Consider the following 6,665-nt stretch of genomic DNA (forward strand, 5'->3'; position numbering starts at 1 on the left):
TTCCTTCCCTCTCTCCAGTCTCCACCCCCTTTCTCCCTCCCTTCACCCTCTCTCTCTCTCCCTCCCTCCCTCCACCCTCTCTCTCCCTCTTTACACCCTCCCTACTCCTTCACTCCACCCTCTCCCTCCCTCCCTCCACCCTCTCTACTCCTTCACTCCCTCTCTTCCCGCCAACACCCTCCTCCTTTGTGTATATTTAACAGGTCCGTGTTTAGTATCAGTCAACAACAAAAGGTGTGCTGACAGGTAGACTATAAACTCGCTATTGACCAACACTTGATTTCGTTGAGGTTAGTAAAAAAATGTGATGACTAGTGTACATAATTGTTTAGACGGCAGAGATGAAGAGGGTGTGTCAAGGAGGAAGGGTGAAACAATGGGCAAGTTTCTTTACGCCTTTGCCTCTCTCTACCCAGCAGCAATTGAGAACCCGGATGTTAATCGATTTGCGGATCGTGTTCCGGGTTAATTGTTAGCCAGTGCAGTTGGCGAGTTGTCCGGTCTTCTCGGACTATTCCTTGACACTGGGTCATGCAACTCGTTAACTTAGGGTGTGGTTGTTGTGTTGGCGACAGCTTCTACACCTTGAATAAATTCACGCCAAGGTGGCCCTTGGGCTGGCCATCCTCGTTACACGATTGGCAACTATTATTTATTATGAAGGCTCCTGAGACGTCGGATGTAGTGTTTGATAGTGTGAATTAAGTGTTTTTGGAAACTGTGAGTGGGAGTCTAGGTTTATGTGTGTATGTGTGTGTGTGTGTGTGTGTGTGTGTGTGTGTGTAAATGTATGTATGTGTGTGTGTTATCTTGTACGTATAATGACTTTGGTAACTCCATTGATAAAGGGATTATTGATAAACCTGTTGGTCTATCACTTGAGTACAGTGACTTAACCCCTTGAGTACGTTGACTTAACCCCTTGAGTACAGTGACTTAACCCCTTGAGTACAGTGACTTAACCCTTTGAGTACGTTGACTTAACCCCTTGAGTACGTTGACTTAACCCCTTGAGTACAGTGACCTAACCCCTTGAGTACAGTGACTTAACCCCTTGAGTACAGTGACTTAACCCCTTGAGTAGTGACTTAACCCCTTGAGTACAGTGACTTAACCCCTTGAGTACAGTGACTTAACCCCTTGAGTACGTTGACTTAACCCCTTGAGTACGTTGACTTAACCCCTTCAGTACAGTGACCTAACCCCTTGAGTACGTTGACTTAACCCCTTGAGTACAGTGACTTAACCCCTTGAGTACGTTGACTTAACCCCTTCAGTACAATGACTAAATGTTGAAGATTATATTCACAATTTTGATTTATATTATGGTGTAAATTCACCCCCAAAAAATATTCAGTCATAGGCATCACCTTTGTTCACCTTTGCTGTTGACATTTGGAATCCTATAAAAAAATCATCATCGTATTGTTACTTGAGTCTGACCTTAAAACTTAAACTAAATCTATTTCTTTGATCTATGGACATTAGTTAAAAGGCCACATTACCCTAAAAATATTAAAATGTTTCTGATATTAATTCTGTTGTTAGATTTTTTATTTTTTTAATTTCCTATATTTTCCTTGATATATTGTTTACGTATGATATATAGATGATGGTTCTCTTGTTTATATTAATACAGGTATGGTAGGAAATGGTTATCTTGTTTATATACCCGTATTTAGAGGTCAGAGGTTAGGTCAGGTCAGAGGTTAGGTCAGGTCAGAAAACGAAGCAGGGAAGACCCTCTACTCCTGCTCTATAAACATGTCAACTTAATTATGATATATATTATACACACTTAAATTGAGGATTATATAATTAGAGAGAATTATACGGATAATTAACACAAATAAAGAATAAAACTCCCAAGATTATGATAATTAAACATTTTTCTTTTTAAATAATATCTGTGTTTTTTAATCTGTAAAGCCATAATAATTACGTTTATTCAAAAAAATTTAAAAACAATTGTCAAGGAATGTATTTGGTTCAATTGTCGTATGAACTTAACACTGCAAGAGTAAAGCAGATATGAGTTTACTGACGAAAAAAAAAACTCATTCTTAATTGTGGTTTAGTGTTTCATAAGTTGTTTAGGGTATCTGTAGTGGTGGTAGCGTAAGGTAGGTGGTTGTGGATGGTGGTAGCGTAAGGTAGATGGTTGTGGATGGTGGTAGCGTAAGGTAGATGGTTGTGGATGGTGGTAGCGTAAGGTAGATGGTTGTGGATGGTGGTAGCGTAAGGTAGATGGTTGTGGATGGTGGTAGCGTAAGGTAGATGGTTGTGGATGGTGGTAGCGTAAGGTAGATGGTTGTGGATGGTGGTGAAGCAAGGTAGATGGTTGTGGATGGTGGTAGCGTAAGGCAGATGGTTGTGGACAGGTAGCGTAAGGTAGATGTCAGGATGGTGGTAGCGTATGCAGATGGTTGTGGATGGTGGTAGCGTAGGGGAGATGGCTGGTGATGGTAGCGTAAGGTGTGGATGGTTGTGGATGGTGGTAGCGTAAGGTAGATGGTTGTGATGCAGGTAGCGTAAGGTAGATGTATTGTGGGATGGTGGTAGTAAGGAGATGGTTGTGATGGCAGTAGCGTAAGGTAGATGGTTGTGATGGTAGAAGTAAGGTAGATGGTTGTGATGGTGGTAGCGTAAGGTAGATGGTTGTGGATGGTAGCGTAAGGTAGATGGTTGTGATGGTGGTAGCGTGGCGTAGATGGTTGTGGATGGTGGTAGCGTAAGGGTGATGGTTGTGGATGGTGGTAGCGTAAGGGAGACGGTTGTGGATGGTGGTAGCGTAAGGTAGATGGTTGTGGATGGTGGTAGCGTAAGGTAGATGGTTGTGGATGGTGGTAGCGTAAGGTAGATGGTTGTGGATGGTGGTAGCGTAAGGTAGATGGTTGTGGATGGTGGTAGCGTAAGGTAGATGGTTGTGGATGGTGGTAGCGTAAGGGAGATGGTTGTGGATGGTGGCGCCCATGAACGATCATTTTGTTCTCTGGGTCACTCACACGCCCGGGAGCTGTTAGTTGTTACACCTCGACTGCTGGAACCCCTGAATCAGTAGTCAATTAAGTCCATATTGATCTTTACACTGGTGAACCTCGAGAAAACAAAGTTATAGTGGTTTTATTGTTTATTTTTGTTTAATTACATATTTTTTTCTTGTTTCATAGTTTATTAATATGTGTGTGTGTGTGTGTGTGTGTGTGTGTGTGTGCGCCCTTCTTATGGAGTGAGGCTGCTTAGCTATTGGTCGGGACACACAATACATATGTGAATATTATTGGCCTCTCTCAGTTCAATGACCCCAAAATGTCCTTCTCTCGACATTACTTCAATACCAGCGATACATTTTCACTCAGTATTTGTAACTTGTATTCAGTATTGACGGAGGAAAGAAAAACCCTTGACTCTGGCATAAGTGGGCAGTTACCATGTTAAGTGGAGTTGTTTATCAAGGAACAATTTTTGGTGCGGTGAATAGTGTAGTGATGATGTAAAGTAAACGTGTGTCCCGGAGAGCCACCTACGCCTCACTTGGGATGCGGAGTCCTCGACGGGGGGTGCTGGGGCCTTGCTGGGGTTGCTGGGGCCCGGGGGGAGTGGTTGTGAGTCACCCCAGCTTTAGCTTTTCTGGAAGGACGCCGTCTGTCGCTGAGGGTCTTTCTCCGGCGATGGAAGACGTTGATCACTTCAGTGTCTGTGTGGTGGTGAGTGAGGTGTGTACGTCCCCGCTCACACTGTTATTTGTTCCCAAGGTGTGTGTGTGTGGGGGGGGGGCGGTGTTGGTACGGTACAGGACGACGAGAGCTTCACAGAGCTGGTCTGGTTTTCGAGAGTTTAAATGGTCTAATCCCGGCAAAGCGGATGATGTAATAAGCAGGGAGACTTGGGAGTTTGGTGGCCACTATTCACTTATTCCCAGGTGAAGGATCCAAGTACCACCCAGAAAGGTTCACCGCCGGCTACGAATTACATCGGGTTTGTTTCATCATTTATCGAATTTTTGGCAATTATTCAATCTTTTTATATTAATATTTCGATCATTTACTAATAATATTCAAGATTTACACATAAAATAGGCCTACTTATTTTTTATGTGGCAATACTTCATGATCAACCCGGTGTTCTACTGCCGGTGGTTGAGGGAGGTTGTGTTTACACCGTCCCGTGCACCTCACTCTATGATGTCGTGCAATCAGACATCAACACCATTGACCCTCCAGACTATAGCATTGTGTGGGGTCCGCTCTGCTGTCTTAACGTCTGGGTGTTGTGGCAGGTGTTAAAGAGTGAGTGATTATAACTAACACTGACACATCATCTTCACCATTGTTGTTCAGGAAGTATATACAGTACACGTCACCTGCTTTGATTATTATTTGGTATTTTGTTCTTTGTCAGGGATCCCACGCCTTATTGGTCTTGTTAATACCTTTTGTCTGAAGAAAATGTATTAAATGAATAGACTGTTTTAAATGTATTGAATATATTAAAATGTATTGAATGTATCGAATGTGTTGATTGTATTAAATGTATTGGATGTATTAAAATGTATTGAATGTATCGAATGTGTTGATTGAATTAAATGTATTGGATGTATTAAAATGTATTGAATGTATTGGATGTGTTGATTGTATTGAATGTATTAAAATGCATTGGCTATCGTTTACTTTCATAGTAGTGATGGATATCCAATACAACGACGATAAGACACCAATTCAGTCTTTATTTTTCTTGTAAACATGTGAAAAAAAAGTCGTTCGCCTTTTACATTCAAAGTTGTCTTACTGGGGGGAGGAATAGACCTGTACTCGTCATTAATGCTCTTGTAATTAACCATATTGAGCCCGTTATGTTATGGGTTTTATGTAGGTGTCATAGCGGTGATACAGGATGTTTTGTTATGACTAGGGAACGTAATAATCACCATCTCTCACCTGATTGGCTGTTGTATCGCCCAATAACACTCCAGAATTTCTCTCCTTATCAAGAATTGTATCCTCATTGGTGGCGGAATTTTGGTGATAATATTTTTGTCTGGGAAATATTCTGTTGCGCTACTTATTGTTGTTAATATTAGGATGAAATATCTGAACAACGGATATTTATAGATATTTTTATGAAAAGTTAAGTATTACAGTTATTTTGTTATAAGGTTGAACACAGAAGCATAGAATTTCTGTTTAGAGACGAGTGTTTGGATATAAAGATTATAGCCTTTTGAGTGTACACATTTGGAGAGTCGTGTTAGTGGTTTAAAGTTGGCACTATGCTGTGTGTGTGTGTGTGTGTGTGTGTGGGTGTGTGTGTGTGTGTGTGTGTGTGTGTTTAGGAGACATACATAGGATAAATGACACCATGACGATAGTGTCAATACCCCATAGTTTCAAAGTTACAAAACTAACCTGAACATTTGAACAACATATAGTTAAGAGACAGGAGGATATTCTGAACAAAATAGTTGTCTGTTTATTAAGGCTTTGGCAGCGACCCCCAGCACAGTGTAGGGTGACGGTCTCGAGGGGGAGGGTTGGGGCTGCCTGCATTCTCCTGACCGTCATACGAATTCACGCCGCGTCGCCCACTTTCCTCGATTAAGAATTCCAGGTCATTTTTGAGGGCCTCAGGCTAGGCCATACCAATACAGAGTGGCTTTAAATACCTCCTAACACTCTCAAGCTTAAAGGAATTTGGTGCAATATAAATTTATTACTGCATCACTCGTATATTCAAACACCAATACAGTATTTTAATGAAAGTGGAAATATTTCCCATAACTAAACCGACTACCTGTACACAAAGACCAAAGTGCTGTGATAGTCGCCCAACTTATGCTGTAAAACGATATCATAACAGCTTCTTTAATAGGGGATAATTGACCCATTTACAGTGCTCAAACCCACGGCCTTTGATGACAACACAGTAATGCCTCAAACTGCTTGATGTTGAAGTTGTCAGATTTGTTTTTTGTCAATTAATTTATGGACTTGCGAGAACAATATAAACAATAATAATAATAATAATAAAAATTAAATTAATAAAAAAAGTTAACAAATGCTACATCTATTAATAACAATAATAAATCTTTCCGCGTAACTTATATAGAGTGAACAAGAGACGGGAACCGGAGTCTTAGTAATATGAATAAACTTGTCCCAACATTCAGGTATATATCACACATCAACGACACCTTTACAAGTACAGATTACAAAAATATTGATTTATCCTAACATTAATTTTTATCCTATTTATACTTAGTGAAACCTCTTTAAAGGACTAGAATGATAGAAAATATTCCGTTAAATCGAGGTTTCGTTGAGGAGAACGATTACCATTTGTTGATTACCTGTATATAATGACGGTGATCTGTAGTGTGTGAGACAGGATATTCACTTGACTTCGACAGCTTGAAAATAATCCCGAGCATCTTGATGGGAGAAGGTCGGGTGATGTTGTATTTACTATGGGAAGGAGCTGGGTGAGTTTGTTGTTGCGTCACCCTTGGGGGGGAGGGAAGGAGGGGGGTTTAGATTGAAACACGTCGAACCTACTTTATTTTGATTGGTGAACGACTACATTGTACAGCTTCGCCTACCACTAGCTACACTGTAACCTACCATCACCACGCACTGTATCGCCAACCACTACCACCTACACGCTCACCC

Source organism: Homarus americanus, unplaced genomic scaffold (assembly GCF_018991925.1).
Source record: "Homarus americanus isolate GMGI-L3 unplaced genomic scaffold, GMGI_Hamer_2.0 scaffold46197, whole genome shotgun sequence".
In the NCBI taxonomy this organism is placed as follows: Eukaryota; Metazoa; Arthropoda; class Malacostraca; order Decapoda; family Nephropidae; genus Homarus; species Homarus americanus.